The 20043-nt window shown below is 38.9% G+C and overlaps 1 protein-coding gene and 1 pseudogene across 2 annotated transcripts in view; both read right to left on the bottom strand.

Annotated features, from left to right (window-relative positions):
* The window catches only part of PTGER3 (prostaglandin E receptor 3), a 172196-nt gene that overhangs the window by 70110 nt on the left and 82043 nt on the right, over positions 1–20043 (bottom strand). The window lies entirely within an intron of this gene.
* On the bottom strand, positions 3110–4258 carry LOC115298674 (annotated as a pseudogene).

Genomic DNA, 20043 nt, shown 5'->3' with positions numbered 1-20043 from the left:
GAATTCATTCTGGGAGAAATAAGAAATTCTCAAAACTTCTAATCAGAAAAGTGCCAAGATTATTTCTATGCCTTAGAAATATCTCTCTGGCTGCAGTGTGGGGAACTGATGTGGAGACGAGGTCTCTTCGACTACACAGTGAATAGATTTGGTGAGGGAAGCTGAGGGCTGGTGGGGAAAATAAGGCTGGGGGCAACAAGAAAGCATTAGAGTAAGCCATCAGATAAGGGCACTACAACTAAGATAGCTGCACTGGGGAAAGAGACAAATGGACAGATTCAAGGACATTACATAGAGGCAGAATTGGCACATGTGACTATAATTACAGAAGGGGCAGGTCATTCAGGATGATTCCAGGGTTGGTGGCCAGAGCCTCGGAGCCCCAGGAAAGAAGCAGGCTTTGGGAAGCAGATCATAAGTGAAGTTCAGTTAAATGCAATGTCCAGCCAGACATTGGCTATAAAGATGGAAAATCTGAATAGGAGAGACTTGGAAGTCCTTAGCATTTGGATGTCAATTTAAGCCATGTAATCCATAACAATTATGCTGTACAAGAGAAGTTAAATTTCCGGAGAACATTTAAAGGAATAATTAAGTGAAGGGGATCTTGCATATGTGGTTGTATTTGAGATCACTTTTTAGGTATCTTCAGTCCAGTTTGAAGTTGGTGACCCCCCTGACACCCTCAGAAACCATATTTAGATAGCTTAGTGACTATGTCCACTAAAGTAATCCATGATGCTTCTTCATTATTTTACACAGTTAATTAAATATAAAACCTGTAAATGAAGAGCACTTTTAAAGACATAAAAGTTAATCATTGTTTATTTTATTTACACAACATTTAAAGCAATTGGCTAGTTTTGATTTCAAGTATATTTCACTTTTATATTTATTCCAAAGAATAGCAAGTAAGTTCTATAATTTCGTTCTTATCAAACTCGGGTAAGAGTTTAACTCTTATTGAAAGTATCGGCTTTTAACTAGAGGTGAAAGATGACATTTTGGAGCCAAACTCAAATTCTATAACTAAAAGGCTTTACAGTCTGGATTACAAAGAGAATGGGGGAAGATCTTGATGCATTTTAGCAAAATTCTTTTTTAAAACACTTTGTGATATAGAAATAAAAATAGAAATCAGACCTCAAAAGAGGATAAAATGATAACACATCAAATTTAAGAGTCAGTGCCCAAACATTGCGTTTGAGCCTGAGCACCAGATTAGTCAGGGCAAAGGTCAAATGACTGTGGAGTTTTTCAGTACAATTAACTCAGGTATACTGTATAAGTGACCCTTACTAAAATTATGGTGATAACTTACAAAATTTACTCTAATTATTCTAACTGAAAGGAAATATCAGTATTTTGGGAAGTACTCCATGATGATGCCATATCTTAAAAACATTTTACATTCTCATTTCCTGAATTTAGTAATATCATCGAAAGAAATGCCAAGCATTTTCTGGGGTGTCTGGGTGGCTCAGTCAGCTAAATGTCAGACTCTTGATTTTGGCTCACGGTCATGGTCTCACAGTTTGTGAGTTTGAACCCATCATTGGACTCTGTGCTGACAGAACGGAGCCTGCTTGGGATTCTTTTTTCTGCCCCTCTCCTGCTTGTTCTAGCTCTCTCTTTCTCTCTTTTTTTCAAAAAAATAATTTTAAATAAACTTTTTAAAAAATGGAAAAAAATTCAAGAAATTCTAACCTCTGGTTATTATTTAGTTGTTTATTTGGCATTTTTTAATAGTCACCTAATAGGATGACTATTTCATAGGGGTTTTTGACTCCGATTTCTTACTCAGGGGCCACATGATCATCTATAATCCACTAGTAATTACATTGGGACTATCCTTAAGTGAAGGTTAATGAAAATATAAATATAAATGATTCAGGGTTTCCAAAAAGGAGCTGGTTATTTGCCAGGAAGGATAAAATTATCCACCTCTTGTTTTGTCAACATACTTGATGGATACTTGTGAGAACATAGGGTTATTAATTAGATGTATACTTCATTGAACGTACATGTAATAATGGCAGTACTCCTGCATAAAGACTTCTCAAGTTCAGAAAACCCATCTTACTTGTAAGAATTTTATGTTTTATAATGATTAACTTCTTGTAGTATATAAATCTCTAATACTTGGCAGGAATTTTTATTCTCTTGTTGCCATTAACTACTTATAAAATAGATGACCTACTGCTTTCATAACAGCATTATTTATTAAAAATTTTTTTAACCTAAAACCCATTTTTGTTTAAAGTGGAAGTTGAAAATCAACATTCTTACATCATTACGTAAATATATGATTACTATGGATGACTCCATTCATATGTGATTTTGATTACCTCTCATCATTACCGTAATAACTATAAAGTCTATTTTAAGCCTCAGATTCTCTCCTGAAAAATGTAGTTTATATATACAACAATTCACTGGATACTGCCATTTGGATACCTGAAAGAAATCTCAAACTCAGTATATTTCAAACTGAGGCCTTCCTCAACCCATTCCTCCTTGTTTAGTGTTACCAAAATTTCATCATTCACTCAAGCCAGAAATCATGAGATACCTAGAATTTTCTTCCTCTTCTCTCCTCATAAGTAATTGGTCAGGATTCATGATGAATCTATTTCTGAAATATCACTGGAATCTACCCCATCTTCCCCACTCCTACCAGTACTGCTTAATGCAGGACCACATTCCAGAATTACCAAAAGATTTTCCTTAATATTATATCTGCTTCTCATATTGCCCCATGAGTCCTTTCTTTATGGTGCTACCAGCATTACATTTTAAAATGAAAATTTAAAAACTTGAAAAAAATGAAACTTTCGTCTTGTTATTTCAGCTTTAAAACTCCCAAAGTGATGCCCTCTTTCCCAGATTCTTTTTTTTTTTTTTTTTTGGCCTGGGCATAGTATAGTTTATTAATCATACATGACAAGGTAGGGCTTCCCAAGCTCCTCTCCTTCTTTAGGGTGTCTGGGATGGAAACTGGATGTCAGGAGATTCTCAGTGTGTTGGTGGATGAGTTGGGGCAAGGACTTCCCGACAGCTGAGGGCCTCCTCTCTTCCTCTCTTCCTGGGTTGGTGATACAAGGGGCTCTTACTCCTTGGAGGCTGTGTGGACCATAAAGTTCACAACCTGATTGCTGTAGCCAAATTTGTTGTAATACCAGGAAATGAGCTTGACAAAGTGGTCATTGAGAGCAATGCCAACCCCAGCATTGAAGGTGGAAGAGTGGGTGTCACTATTAAAGTTGAAGGAGACAACTTGTTTCCAGTATAGCCCAGAATGACCTTGAGGGGCCCTCTAATGCCTGCTTCACAACCTTGATGTTATTGTATTTGGCAGCTTTCTCTAGGTGGCAGATCAGATCCATGACTGACATGTTGGGGGCAGGGACATGGAAGGCTATATCAGTGAACTTTATATTCAATTCAGGGATAACCTTGCCTACAGCCTTGGTGGCATCAGAAAAAGTAGGAATGATGTTCTGAGCAGCCCTTAGGCCATGATGCCACTGCTTTCCAGAGGAGTCATACATTGTCTTCTGGGTGGCAGTGATGGCATGAGTGGTCATGAGTCCCTCCATGATGTTGAAGTTGTCATGGATGACCTTGGCCATAGTGGCCAAGCAGTTGGTGGTGCAAGAGGCATTGCAGACAATCTTGGGGGAGTTGTCATACTTCTCATGGTTCACACCCATCACAAACATGAGGTCATCAGCAGAAAGGGAAGAGATGATGACCCCTTTAGCCTCACCCTTCAAGTGAACCTAAACCTTATCCATGGTGATGAAAACCCCATTGGACTCTACAACATACTCAGCACCAGCATCACCTCATTTGATGTTGGTGGGATTTCACTCCCGGATGATGGAGATGAGCCTTCCATTGATGACAAATTTCTCATTCTCAGCCTTGATTGTGCTTTGGAATTTTCCATGGGTAGAATCATACTGGAACATGTACCCCATGTAGCTGAGGTCAATGAAGGTGTCACTGATGGTGACAAAATCCACTTTGCCAGAGTTAAAAGCAGCCCTGTTGACCAGGCTCCCAATATAGCCAAATCTTTTTTTTTTTTTTTTTTTTTTTACCTTCACCATTGTGTCTCAGGGACATGGATGGCACTGCATCAGAAGATGCAGTTGTCTGTTGAACAGGGAGGAGCAGAGAACATAACATCCAGATTCTTTAGTATGACTTACAAGACCGATAGAGGTGTTGTGTACAAAATGCTTTCCAAAATGGAATTATAACCATGAAGGCCTCCCTTATGATATTATAACTTCCATAACCTAGCAACCAGAAGAGGTCATATGACTAGTTTTCAACAAAGGCACAAGCAAAGTGTGCTACTTGCCAATTCAGACCTTAAAGAGAAAGCTACTTGCTGGATGTAGAACCCCAATCTTGACACACAGTTGAGAGCCTTAACATGAAAGGAATCTGGCTCCTGAACCACTGTGTGAAAAAGCACTCTTAGTGGATCTGTAACATCCACACTGGACTGTTATTAGAGTTAGAAATAAACTTCTGTTGTGTTTCAGCTATTACATTTTGAGGCATATTTGTTATCATAGTTTATCCCACATCCATGTAATACACATCAATATAAATAATAAATATAATATATACTTATTATAAATTATAAATAAAATTCAGTCCCTAATTGCATGTACAACTTCATCTTTTACCAATTTCCAATTTCTCATATGTATCCTAGGTTTTACCTGTACCAAATTACTTAAAATTCCATAGATAAGTCATGCTCACTCTTGCTTTTATAGCTTTGTCCTGCAGGGTTAGACCCTTTCCTGCCTTTCCTTTAAGACTGCAGCAGGCAGCACTCCTCTGCAGAGAAAGAGAAAGAAGGAAAGTTTTTTCTCTCTCTGTTGTAGACTGAACTGTGTTTCCACTCCCCTAAATTCATAAGTTGCAGCCCTAACTCCTAATACCTCAAAATGTGACTGTATTTGGAGACAAAAACTTTACAGATATCATTAAGGTTAAATGAGGTCTTTAGAGTGAGCCCAATCTGACCGGCATACTTAAGAGGCAATTTGGGTACACAGAGACACAATCACACTGAGAAAAGACCATGTGAGGACACAGCTTGTCTGCAAGCCAAGGAGAGAGGACACAGGAAAAAGCAAAGTTGCCAACACCTTGATCTTAGAAGACTGACTTCCAGAATTGTGAAAAACTAAATTTTTGTTCTTTAAACCATGCATTCTGTGGTATTCTGTTATGGTGGGCCCTAATAAACTAGTAAACACTTCTTGAAGTAGGATGTTTGTCCCTCTGAAATTCGGGAACATTCCAAGGTGTCCACCCTTTCAGCACTTACCATAGCTATTTTTATAACATTGGTTTACTTGTCTGTCTCCTTAAGTCTCTGTGAATCTTTGAGGGAAGGAACTCTGCCTTATTTATCCACCACATTACCCCTTGATGATATTTTGGAAAACTTGCGGGAAGTGGATAATCGTTCTTTAGAATGTATTATTATTTTTTTTTCTCTGCAACTTGCAGCCTACCAGTAAGCAGTCATTGGGGATTTCGCTTGCTGCATATCCTCCTGACATATCTGGCCAGGCTGCCAAACATGTGGCATTGCTTTTGATATAGGATTTCACTATTGGAGGCTTTGCCTTGCCTTTTTTTATATTGTTGTGTGGGTATCACACACTAAGGTCCAGAAGATGAAGATGGGTTTTAGAACCAGAACAAAATCTTCTTACAGAAAAGTTGGTGGAGTTATTGTGAACTGCTCTTAGTATTTTATCCACATCACAATAGCCTCTTATTCCTAAGAACTACCCTTTTATGCAGAAGCAGGCTTAGTCCAGGCTCTGTGCCTTACTTGGTTGGACCAGAGTGGTCACCAGATCCAAGTATGACTAATACGCTTTGATTTAGTACATGTTGAATTGAGAATGAGAGAGGGTAATCTTGATCTCTTTTGAGTGGTTGAAACCAAAAAGAGAGAAACTCCAGAATTGTGAGATAGTCATGTGCATTGAGAAACAGACATTTGACCGGAAAACGAGACATACCCCAAATACAGAAGTTGTGCAGAAAAAAAACAAAGACTAACACATGGCTACAAAGAGAGAATGATAGATAGAGGAGAGAGGGAAGGTTGAGAGACAGAGAGATGGGGAAAGAAGCTATAATGCCAATTAATTTTATTTCTTCATTTCAGTTCCTTGGAAGGTCGTATTACACTCTTTGCTCTTGGATTCCATGAGATTTTATAACACATTCCATTTTGGCTTAAGCCAGTTTGAGATTGACTTCTGTTATTTGCAACAAAAGGGGCCCTTGCTTCAATCAATTGGATAGTATAGTTAATTAACATTTATAATTTTTGATCACCCAATTCATTCTTCCTGGATTTGGATAATAACACTTAAGCCATCCTATTTGGGGTGACTTCCCCTTATTCTAGCCCATAAGGTTCATTAGGGCCAACCCCAGGCCATAGTAATTAGTTCAAGAAGGGAAATACGATCCAAACTGGGCTATTATCTCCATCACCAATATTTGCTAGAACGAAGAAGCTGTGAGAATCTGAAGCATGTTTTTCCACTAAGGCTGCTAACTAGTAAGGCTGAGAGCCTGTAACTCTTGCTGCTCATCTTGCCTGCATACAAAGAAAACATTTCTGAGAGTGAATCCAGTGCAGGAGAAGGCAGAGCACAAAACCAGAATAACCCAGATTCTCCAGAAGTCATCTAGGCACCAAGATCCTAGACTCTTAAGTTATTTCACCAATAAATGTCCTTTTTATTTTATTTATTTTTAAGTAGTTTATTGTCGAATTAGTTTCCATACAATACCCAGTGCTTTTCCCCACAAGTGCCCTCCTCCATCACCACCACCTCTTTTCCCCCCTCCCCCTTCCCCTTCAACCCTCAGTTCGTTTTCAGTATTCAATAGTCTCTCAAGTTTTACGTCCCTCTCTCTCTCCAACTCTCTTTCCCCATTCCCCTCCCCCTGGTTCTCCATTAGGTTTCTCCTGTTCTTCTGTTGGACCTATGAGTGCAAACATATGGTATCTGTCCTCCTCTGCCTGACTTATTTCGCTTAGCATGACATCCTTAAGGTCCATCCACTTTCCTACAAATGGCCAGATTTCATTCTTTCTCATTGCCATGTAATACTCCATTGTGTGTATATACCACATCTTCTTGATCCATTCATCAGGTGATGGACATTTAGGCTCTTTCCATGTTTAGGCTATTGTTGACAGTGCTGCTATGAACATTGGGGTACATGTACCCCTATGCATCAGCGTTTCTGTATCCCTTGGGTAAATCCCTAGCAAGGCTACTGCTGGGTCATAAGGAAGTTCTATGGATAGTTGACTGTAGATGCTGGCGAGGGTGTGGAGAGACAGGCACCCTCCTACACTGTTGGTGGGAATGTAAACTGGTGCAGCTGCTCTGGAAAACAGTGTGGAGGTTCCTCAAAAAAACTATCCATAAATGTCCTTTTTAAAAGCCAGTTTGAGGTGTTTTTTTTCTGTTATTTGCAACTAAAGCATCCAGTATGGATATAATTTCCCTGCATTTCTCTGAGTTGGTGAAGTTTTATTATGTACACCAGATTTATTAGGGAGCATCAAATGCCTAGCACTGTATTTCACATACAGTAGATGCTTGAAAAAATATCTGAAGACACTGAACTAGGAAGACAAAAGATACTTAGAATGTCATTTTGGGGGTGTCTTTTTACAGCTTTACCTCTTCATTCGAATATTCTGCCAAATTAGTGCTCCATCATCCGTGGATTTTAGATAGATTAAATAAGAAGGGTTACTATTTAAGTTCTTGCTCTTCCTTGACATCACAACAAACCATTTGGGTTTGTTCTCCAAATGCCGAATCCTAAGTAGTTTCCCGTTTTCGACTCAATATCACCAGCTTCATGAGAGCCCCTGATCTGAACCAGTCTAATAGCCTCTTGATGCATCTCTGCGTCTCTAGACTCTTCTCTCTCTGATCAATTTAACAGACTGTAATGAGAAACATCTATCTAGTCATGGTTTAGGGCTGTGGTTGTTATACAAATTATGAATAATGTATATAAGGGAACTAACACTGTGCATACATATCAATTAATATTAAAATCTCTACAGCTATAAAGATAGCCCTGGAATATTAACAGGTAATTATTTTTTAGTACTAACTGTCTACCTGGTGCTTTATCTCATTTATTGTTTACATTAACTCTTTGAGGTGCTTTTGCAGATGAAACCCCCAAAACTCAGAGAGTTTAAATAACACAAATTTAGTGAATGGCTGAGATTATATTCAAACCCGAGGTGACACTTCAAAGCCTTTGCTTAATTTCCCTACTATCCATTACATCTCTCTGTGAGATAATTTTTATATTTTGTCAGCAGAAAAACAAATCAAACATGGACCCTTCTAACTTTGAAAGCTGATAACAATGATACATAAAAACTGATCTTAGAAAATGCACCATGGGGGTGTGGGGGCTCACTCACTTAAGAGGTTATTCGTGAGACTTCAGCTCAGGTCCTGATCTTGCGTTTTGTGAGTTTGAGCCACCCTTCTCTGAGCTGTCAGCCCAGAGCCTGGAGCCTGCTTCAGATTCTGTGTCTCCCTCTCTCTCTTCCCCTCACCCCTCCTCTCTCTTTCTTTCAAAAATAAATAAACATTTTAAAAAAGTAAGAAAATGCACCCTAACACCCTGCTGCAGATCCTTCACTTAGTGTTTTCCTTACAGCTTTGCGAAAAGCAGCTCGAGAGGTTTTGCTCTTAGCGTTGGATGTGGCCTTTAGGACAGAATCCCTGCTCTCAAATTCAGACTGCGTCCTTACCCACCTGGTGTGTGTCTGCGCATATGAAAACCAGAAAGAGTGACTCTAATAGACTAGACTGGGATGCTTTCCAAGGACTTGGAGTCATGGGACAACAGACCTTATACAACCTAATCTGACTTGATTTAGCATAAAAATGTTTTTTTTACAAAGAGTTTATGCTCTCTTATGCTGGTGAAACTGAGCACACCCAGTTAGGTGTTGCTATTATTTGCTTCATGTTAAATTAAAAAGAAACAAATCACAAAGCAGCAATTCCTTTTTCACAGAAAAAACTATCTTTGTCTTATAAAGTCCTTGACTTACAGGGGCACCTGGGTGGCTCAGTCAGTTGAGCACCCGACTACAGGTCAAGATCTAGAAGTTGGTGAGTTCAAGCCCTGCATCAGGCTTGCTGCTTTCAGCGCATAGCCTGCTTAGGATCTTCTGTTCCCCTCTCTCTTTGTCCCTCCCCCATTTGCACTCTCTTTCTCAAAAATAAATAAAACATTAAATAAATAAATAAATAAAGCCCTCGAGTTACGGAAGTGCATGGAGAAAATGTGTGATAGCCCTTTGAAAATCACATTTCCTGCTTTGTGGGCTTGGGATGTTCACAGAGACATTGCCAGCAGTCCACCCTACTGGCATAGCTCGTGCACCTGGACCTCTGGTTTAGTTTTCCTGTTTGACCTTCCTACCTCCAGTAGGACTGAGGCCCAGACCTGAGTCCTAGCGCACTTGGCTGGGGTCCTGACTATTTTTGCTCTGAGAATCAGGTGAGCATAGTCACAGGTCTGATGTTACAGGCCCTGCTACATTTTACTTTCATTCGTTGATTTGCCCCTGTGGGTCCTTGAGAGGTTTATGTCATTGTAAATATCACTATATAGGAAGGTTTTGGTGATCAGAAGTAGCACAATAAATTAGAAAAAGGAATGAATTCCAGGGCCCCAGACCTGGGTTTGCTTCATTGCCTCTGTAGTATGTTCTTGGGGAAGTCAAGTATCTGCTGTATGACTTAGTTTCCTCATTGATAAAACTGGGGATAACCATTCTTATTCTCAGGGCTTTTGTTGGAATTAAACATGATGCCACATGTAGATATATCTAGCACTGTGTTGAAGCTAAAGTAGATGCTCAACAAATTTATTTTTTCTCACCTTCTAAAAGTAAAGGAGAGCCTCATATGTTTGGAAAAAGAACTCAAGTTAACTTCTGCATTAGGCAGTCCCCAGGCTCAGTGTGTCCCACTGCTGTAGACCGGGATTGTTGAGCTTCAGGTTGCATTGCTGGGACGCATGACAGCTGATGGCATCATGCATTGCTTACATCATTGTTGAGTATTTGCAACAAAAATAAGCAGCATGATATCATTTAGAAACAGTTATACTCCATACAGTCTTGTTTATTTATCTGTGTATACATGTTCTAAAAATTACATTTATACATGCTATGGCTTGTTTTGTTTTGATAGGATGGGTGATTGTTTGTGCTTGGAAATCCTAAGAAACAAAATATTTTTATAAAATGTTCATTGTAATCAAAACATAACTTACGTGCCAGAGAACACAATCATGGCTTTCTTCGGGGCTATAGACATAGTGAGTGTAATGGAATAGTAAGGTTTTCCTGTAATGCCTAAGACAGAGCCTGGCCCTTCACTGCCTGGGGGGTCCAGTAATGGCTGTTTTACAAAATCAACACTCCCTGCAAAATTGCAGATGAATCTTTGAGCTTTTCATGCTGCCATTAATTTGAAAATAGCTGCATTCTAATCGACACTCATTTTTCTGATATTTATAAAAAAGTGGAGAGCAATAATCTAATCACTGAGATGGAACACTGGCACAACTCCACATACAAGTAGTGTAGCAAGGGTGTCTGACAATTTTTTTTATGTACTTCATTCCTGGACAGGATATTTTTTTAATTATACAGAAATGGATGAAGCAGATCATGCATGAACTGAGAAAGAAAAAATGATCAGCAGGATTTAATTTGAATTGTGAGTAATTTCTCAAATCAGTCTTAATTACAATTATGAGTTCTTGGGTCAAGTGTCTGAAAATTAAGATGAATATTCTGATCATGGCCAAACTGGGATCTACTGAATGGATTTTTGAAATCTTTGTTATAGTTTCTGCATTTTCAGGATGACATGGCAGCTATAGGTATATAATAAAATCTAAATTTTGTTTCCATTTTCTTATCAGTCTAAAGGATGTGCATTAGAACAAATTCTCCAGTCTTGGGTAAAAATGTCAGAAAAAGACCCTGGTGTTTATTGTTAGAAAGTGAAAATGTTTCCTGCAGACACCTTTGTCCTCAGTCTTGGCACCCTAAATATGGGGACAGGGAGACTGAGGAAAGACAACGAAGAGACAGTGTCAGTGCGGTACAAACTCACATTTGATATCCATTCAAATGTTAGTAATAACGTAAGTTAGTACTAGAAGGTATCTTCAGTGGGCATACTCCTACTCTCTGGCATTCTTTGCTATAATTTGACCTCATCGTTAAATGCTCCTAACCAGGTAGGAGTGTGATGTCTGCTGCTCCTGCCAAGCTTACTCGTGCTGTGGATGGTTCTCCTTCCCAAATGCTTCCTGAAGATGAAGATCACAAAAGATAGGCAAGGGTGTTTACAGCATGCTTCTCAAGGGCTCTGCTAATATTAAAATGCCTTCTTAGAGTTCACTGTTGGAATAGATTCAAATATAGTTTGCACCTTATCCACAGAACTCCTCCGCTGTTTCTTCACATATGGGGTAAAGGGATCAAGAGAAATGTTTTTAGTGATGGGGAGTGAAGTACACACACACACACACACACACACACACACACACACACACTCACGCCTATAAATAAAGATACAAAATGTTTGTTTCTTACAAAATACTTGGAACAGTTTAAGTCCCCAGGGTTGAGACCTCTTCACTTAATAAGCTTGGCATTTCATCATTTTCCATGTACAAAATATAGTTCCACATTCTCCTTATGCCCTAAATTGCTTTCTGATTGTTGAATGATAGGAGTAGTCAAGCAACATTAAATTAGTCACACATCTCTTAAGTTATCCAAAGTGATTGAGCACCTCCTTTTAAAGTGTCCCACAAAACCAGAGAATACTTGAGACAGTGTTGAGAAGAGAAGAATATTCTAAACAAGAAATGGCAAGTCTAAATTGGAGTCAAGAAACAAAGTAGTTCAGAAGAGTACAGTTCAAGGGAAAGGAATGATGAAGTTAGACAAATGGTAAAGGTCACGGTGGATTTTGTAAGCCTTGTGAAAGAGTTTGGAAAACAACGATATGCACCATTAACCAAAAAGAGAAAAAATGTCAAGGACATTTGTACTAAGACTTAGCTTGAGTTGTGTGGTCACTGATGCATTCCAACCTGTGGTGCTCATATTTTGATCAGTCTTTCATCTGTTGAGAGAAACTGGAGGGAAGGTTAATAAAGATATGGATGTTCCTGTGCAGTGCTATTCAATAGAACCTTCTGTACTATCAGGTAATCACTATTCACATATGGTGAATCTGAAATAATGGTCATGCAGGGAGGATGGTAATTGCCTTTAGCTCAGTGGGTAATGAAGGAAGAACAGGCATAGGCTTGTTGGGGATTAAATGCTTGGAAATATGGGCAGAACTCCCAAATCCATTCTGCAAACTAAGAGCAATATTAAGAACATGGCCAAGTTCAGTGACATCCAGACACATCAAATCTGAAGACTGAATGTGTCGAAGTGCAGAGGCATATTCCAGAACAATTTGGCAACAGTTAAGGAGCAGGGCAGGCTTGGAGGAGAGTCAGAAAAATTCTTCCAGACCTGATTCACTGCAGTAGCCTTGCTTAGAAACATAAGATGTGGTCTCCCCAGGTTGATCTTCATTGTTCTTAAAAAGAAACAGACTGAAGTAAACACCATACAGCCTGTGGAGGGATTAATTAACCAAGAAGAAACAAAGCAAAAGATGCCTCAAAGATCTTTCTTCTTGGGCATGTAGAACTGTTGGATGTCCACTGGTAAATATTTGCCATCACAAAATAGATGCCATTTATATATGAATATTAGTCCAAAACTATGAAGAGTTACTTTTAAATTTTTAAAAAATATTTTATTTATATTTGAGGGAGAGAGAGAGAGAGAGAGAAAGAGAGAGAGAGAGAGAGAGAGAGAGAGAGAGAGAGAGAAATCATGAGCAGGGGAGGGTCAGAGAGAGAGAGAGACATAGAATTTGAAGACAAGCTCCCAGCTCTGAGCCTGACACGGGGCTGAAATGCACAAACCACAAGATCATGACCTGAGCCGAAGTCAGACGCTCAACCAACTGAGCCATCCAGGCGCCCCTAAAGAGTTACTTTTAAATAAATACTGGTCTCTTTGTTTGAAGCCCTTGGCTCCAAAATTATTCAGGCAACTGATGAGGCAGGACTGAAGCAGGTTTGTAGGACTAGTTTCTTCACCTCACTGGCTTGTAATTTTCTCATAAGTAAACTCAGGGAGTGGGTTGGTCCATCTTCCAAGGGGGAAATGAGTAGGCTCCATTAGTGATCCACTACTTTGGACAAAATCAGACTAAAACCACATAAGAAAGTCAAACATGCAAGAGATGTATTTTAGAGTAGAATTCTGTTCCACAGAGAGGAACTGATATAAATTTGATAACTATGCCTAAGCTTTCATATGTAATACTTGATAATAAATTCTAGCACTTCATGGTGTTCTTTAAATTTAATGTTTTCTTTTTTAAAGACACTATTAATCAATTTAATGTCAGTGTGCCCCAAACAACTAAATATTAACCATCCATTACATGCTTAATTGCTGTCACCTTTGTCTTAATTGTACTCTCCCCCTGACTTTTTAAAATAGTTTATGCATATTTATATTTTTATTTTCCACTTGTTTTTTTATTTTTTGTTTTTTAATGTTTATTTATTTTTTGAAGGAAAGAGAGAGATAGAGCCTGAGTGGGGTAGGGGCAGAGAGAGGGAGACACAGAATCTGAAGCAGGCTTCAGGCTCTGAGCCATCAGCACAGAGTAGACACAGGGCTTGAACTCAACTGTGAGATGACTTGAGCCAAAGTCAGATGCTTAACAGACTGAGCCACTAAGGCACCCCTCATTTTTTAAATAATAAGAGAAAATCACAACAAAGTTGTCAAAAAACTTTGCAGCACCACTGCTCAAGACATATTTAGAGATACTGCATAGCCTATAGGAAGAAGTAGTAAGAAATAAATGTTGGTTAGCTGATTATAAATCTCAAAATTTGGTATAGGAGAGGTCATGCATAATAACGGTGCCAATGCATAACCCACAAAAGCACAAATGTAGAAAGACAAATGTATCAAAGCCAAGAGTAGCCTCTTCTGTCCCCTCTATTTCACTACTATTTGTCTTTTAGTTTAGATTTCTATGATATTTCTATGTAATAGAGAATCACATTTGTGTGCCTTAAGCAGGAGGATGTAGAGAGGAGGTGTAGATGATTGGGTAGCCCTGGTAAAGAAAAGTAACAGAGTACTGATATTTACTGAGTGCCACCTAGGTGCTTAAGGATGTAGTGAATTATCTCACTCCTCACAACAGCCCCTTGGCTCATCTCACAAGTATTTCTTTGGCACCTTCAATGTGCCAGGCTCTGTGCTTAGTAAAGACCAAGGATGGACAAGATCAAGCCAGCCTCTGTGATCGTGAAACTCATATTCTAGAACAGGAAACAAAGAAAGAAATAAACAAAGAGGCCAAAAGAAGTTACACATTAGGATAGGCACTATGAAAAAAACAAATGAGCTAAGGTAGCAAATAATAAGAACATGTCCTACAGATAGGAAGCTTAAGAAAGATTGCTTTGGGAAAATATTTAAGCTGTTAAGGAAGAAACAGAACTATATATGCAGGAAATTGGGGAAAAAAGTGGAATAGCATGTGCAAAAGTCCTGGGGTGGGAAAGATCCCTCTGTCTACTGAGTAATGAATGGACCGGGGAAAGAAGTGGAAAAATCATTAGGAGGCTATCAGTGGTGATCTCGCTGAGAGACAAGTTTTGTGTGGATTAAAATAGCAGCATTCAAGATGAAGAGTAATGAACAGTTTCAAGATATATTTTGGAGGTAAAGATATATTTTATGGTAGTATTTGCCATGTGTGCTTATTAATATCCCCTACATTAGCAGATGAGAAATAACCTAAAAAGTTGCAAGATTAACTAAGGGTCTTCTAGGAAATAACTTCAGGATGATGATTATGAACTTTGCCTTCCTTGAAGCCCTTTTCATGCATCGCACTTCCTAGCTTTATTAACTGAAGTGCAATGCAGGTTTTTACAGAATCTTAAAGGTAGAAGCTTTTGCCAGTCTAATGATTCTGAATTAGAATATGTTTTAACAACCTGAGCGGCATGCAGATTTTCAGTTCACAAATCCATAACTTCTTTTCATCTTAAAAAGGCACCAAACTCTATGAGCATGCCAGATATATTTGCTCTGCCCCAAATACCAAAACACTTCGAATTTCTTCTAGAGATGTGCAATGTTAACACCATGTGTATGAAAACTTTTTCATTGACTAAAGCAGCAGTTTGTAGCAATTGTGAGCCATATGCTATTACATCTAAACTGGGTAATTTCAGCAACCAACCTGTTTTTTCAGCTCTGCTAAAAATATGTCTGAATCTCCCCATATTGAAAATGGCCCTGGTTGCTGAAAATCTTCCACCATGCCAAGTAAGTCAACCAAGATAAAGGCTTAAAATAAACAGGGCTTGGTCTCAAACTCTGAGCCCAAAAGGATCTTGCTTTCTAAACCCAGTACTTCTGCACTTAATTTCTTCCTTTTTATTCTACCCATACTGTTGAGATTCTGGGGGATATATTAGTGCTGCTCACTAGTACTTCCATTTCTCCTTTTTCTCAGAATGTGTAAGTTTATCTTCCTCACCATCTTCAACTGACACAGCATGTTACTCGCTCTAGAAGCTGTGGGTGCCTCTCTATAGCTCTGCTCTTTGCTGCTATGATACAGCAATGTCAGAAGCCACAGTTAAACTGAGTCCCTGATGAGGTGACCTCCACATCCAACCCCCAACAGGCAGACGAGGTGAGGAAAAATAAACTTTTGTTGTTTAAAGAAACTAAGATTTGGGGTTTTATTGTTGTTTCTGCTGCTAACATATGCCCCTGTTTTCTTCACATTCTTTAGGTGAAGGGAAATCACCAAATACAAATTTCCAGGTTAGGGAAGTTTAACAGACAGTCTAGCTGGCAGAAGGTCAGGAGGCCTGCCTTCAAATGAATCTGTTTTTTTTTTTAAATTGTTCTTTGCACTTTGCCTGCTCATCGATCCCTCTTTTTTCTCAGGGGTGACAAAGAGACAATAACGTTAGTGCCTAGTGGGATGCCAAACCCTAGATGATGTTCAATGAGAATAGGCATCTTCGAGAAGGGTAATGGTTACCAGTCTAAAAATCTAGAAGGATATATACCCATGTACTTGCGACTGAATCTGAAGACTCTGCAGAAATGGTGGCAAAGTCACCGTTTATCCCCTCACTTCCTTTTCTATCCCTGGAAGCTTCTCCCTAGTCATGAGCACACCTTTCTGTCCCTTTCTGTGTACCTGATGCTCTCTGCCTTCCTCCAACTCCTCTGTCATAAACAGCTCCCAGGGAAGCATGCACCACTCATCAAATCCTTCATTAAAATATCCGCGTTTTCCTAGGGCTTATCTTATGTTACAAGACTAAAGCTGCAACATTGTATTTCTGGCCTTAGGTGAAGGAGGGCAATGGGAAACTTTTCACCTGAACCCAGAAGGAGAGAGAGGATGCCTTTAGCTTGTTAGGTCCGCTAAACTGGGGAGATCACCTGGTTAGTCTTCAGTTTTATGAAGCTGTCCAGAGTGTGCTGGGGAAAGCACCATGACAGTTTGGCAGCATCCTCTATGGGCTCAGGACCAACGGTGCTAGTGGTGCTTGCATGACTCTTGAAGATGGACAGGGGCCTGCTGTACTGTCTTCATACTAAACCTCACAGCAATCCTGCAAAAGGGCACTAAGATCTTTGTTGCAGATGATGAACTGAAGCTTGAACCTTTTAAGTCATTTCCCAAGTTCACATAGATGGAGAGTGGAGGAAGATGTATCCCAAACCTGCACCTCTGCCTTCCAGGCTAATCCCCTCTTTCTCTTCACCAACACAGCTTTCTGCCTCTGGAGAAGTAAATTCAGTGCTATCTCTTGATTTCAACAGCATATGCTATCACAGAATGCAGATATTTCTTTTCAGTGGTAGCTGGGAACATGAAATTTTGTTTTCTACATTTGTAAAATAACTGAAAGAGAGTGAGGGGAAAAGAATGAGAGTTTAAAGAAAAACTACAAATATCCTCTTGAATATGAAATTAAGTTGAGGTATCCTGAACACATGGCTATGTGTTCTAGCTAAAAAAAATCCCAAAGCTTCCGGTCATTTTCTTCTTCTCCTACATGAAGAAAGAGAGAAGCAAATAGGGAAGGATGCTATATTTGTAAGACCCATCATTTCTGTAAGAAACTATCATTGTTTTCTTATAGCTAATATAATTTCTAATATCTTATATTTGCAGACCAGTTTAAACATTGGCAACACCTTGAAGGTTAAAGTGAAAAGACAAGATTTGTGGCCAAACAAACCTGGGTTTGGATACTGATTCCACCATGTGAAGTTATAGACCTTGGGAAAGTGGTTAATTAAGCCCCACTTTTGAGATGGGCCTCAAACTTCTCATCTCTAAAATAGAACTTTACAGTAACAATCTCATAGAACAGCAGTATTATATGAGATAGTGAATATAAACCACTTATACATTGAGAACGTTTTAAATGTTACTTATCCTTTCCCTTTGCATCATATAGATTGCCATTGTTCTTTAATTTGTATTCCCAAGTAACACACAATCAAGTGGGTTTCATTGATTTAATAAATATTGGAAGGAAGGAAGGAAGAGAGAGAGAGAAGGAGGAAAGAAGGAAGAGAGGATGGGAGGAAGGAATGGGGAGGGAGGGAGGGAGGGAAGGAGGAAGGAAGGAAGGAAGAAAGAGAGAAAGAGAGAGGGAAGGAGGAAGGAAGGGAGGGAGGGAGGAAGGATGGGGGAGGGAGGTGGGGGAGAAGGGAGGGAGGAAGGAAGGAGGGAGGGAAGGAGGAAGGAAGAAAGAAAAAGAAAGGAAAGGAGGAAGAGAAAAAAGAGAGGAGAGATGGAAGGAAAACTGCAGGCCAATATCCCTGAGTGACATAGATGCAAAAATCCTCAACAAAATATTAGCAAACCAAATTCAACAATATATTAAAAGAAACATACACCAGAAAAAAGTGAGCTTTATTCCAGGGATGCAAGAAGGTTTAATATCTGTGAGTCAAAATCAATGAAATATACCACATTAACCAAATGAAAAGATAAAAATCATGTGATCACCTCAAGGAGGGAAGAAGGGAGAGAGGAAGAGAAAGAAAAATTTTTTATTAAGAACAATTCTAAAATGAAGTGGAGACCTTTTCCTTTTCTGAGCGGTCTGTTATTGTTCTACCAGCAGAGATGGGAAGCACTTGAGTTATCCTGTCCTTGTACCCTTTCCCCAGTAGTGACATAGGTAAGAAATATAAAAACTTTTTATAACACTTCTGATAATATCATGAGAAATTGGTCATATTTTCACAAAACAGAACCTCCTGCTTGAAAAACTTAGCTCTGTTTGATTTTATCATTTATTCACCACTGGAATTGTTATGGAAATATATTTTAAGGCCACTGATTTCATCTCTATACAAAATTATACATTTATGTTCATACAACTGACCAAATATCTAATGTAAACCTAATAGACAGAGGAATTTCTCAATGCCCCGTCTAAGATTGGTCTTAACTAAACTCTTGCTGTTTGTAACTATTTCCATCCTCACCTGGGAGGAGAACATCTACAGGTCCGGGCAGCTATCTCCACTCTAAAGAAGTGCTAATTTTTTTTTATAGTTTCAGAGTCTGAAATGTGAAATATGAGATTAAGTACATGATAGGTATTGTCAAATGGATCATATTAATGCAGTTCCTCTATTTCCTACAACCATTAGTATTTGGACAGATACCCTGGGTAATTATAGGCATTTATAATTAGGTTTTGCTGGGGAGCCATTTCAAGAAAATAATTTAGTCAGCTGTGAACAAGATTAGTGACAGCTGGTTGTTGGCCAAATCTCCTGTCCAACTGAAAACACAGCAAAGTGTATTGATATAAAGAGAACTTTAGAACTATGCTCAAAGTTTCATTATTTTGCCAAAAACAATTGCATCACTTCCTAGGAACATAAGTCCATCTCGCAAATCTTTATTTTTCTTTTTAAAAAGTACAAGGGAAATATGTAAATACAGTGATGAAAGTAAAAAGTATAGCCAATGGGATTTTACTGGCACAACCTATAAGTCAGGATCAGATTCACAATATGTGCATCAAAAACAAAGGCTGAGCAATATTCTGTGTGATCATGAATAGCATTTAGAGACCTCCAAAGTTCCAACATAAACTGATGTCAGCAGTTGGACCTTGACATTAACAGGAGTAGGAGAGGCATTTGACCCTCAACCCAAGAGGAGACTTTAAAGAGTTTTTTTTTAAGGTTTATTTATTTACTTTGAGAGAGAGAGAGAGAGAGAGAGAGAGAGAGAGAGAATGGGCAGACAGAAAATCCCAGGCAGGCTCTCTGCTATCAGTTCAGAGCCTGACACAGGGCTTGATCTCACAAACCATGAGATCATGACCTGAACCAAACCACGAGATGGACACTTAACCAACTGAGCAACCTAGGCTCCCCCAAGATGAGACTTTAATTAGCAGAAAACACAGAGATGCAAATGCCTGTTATATTCTTTTGAAGGCTAATCTGTGTACATCATTGAGATTTTTATTCAGTCCCTAAACCCATTGAATACAGAAGCAGCATAATTTAAGTCTTAGTATTTTGGAGTTTACATTTGGTTTCCTCTCTAATTCAACCATTACATCTGTCATGGGTTGAGTTGTCTCCTTCACCCCTGATTAAATTCCTATGTTGAACCTCCAGTACTTCAAAATGTGATCTTATTTGAAAATAGGGTCATTGCAGATGCAGTTAGTTAACATGGGGTCATACTGGAATAGACTAGTTCACTATAAGTG

This window comes from Suricata suricatta, chromosome 8 (genome assembly GCF_006229205.1).
Source record: "Suricata suricatta isolate VVHF042 chromosome 8, meerkat_22Aug2017_6uvM2_HiC, whole genome shotgun sequence".
NCBI lineage: Eukaryota > Metazoa > Chordata > Mammalia > Carnivora > Herpestidae > Suricata > Suricata suricatta.
The sequence above is the reverse complement of the archived record's forward strand: the minus strand, read 5'-3'. Positions and strand labels throughout refer to the sequence as shown.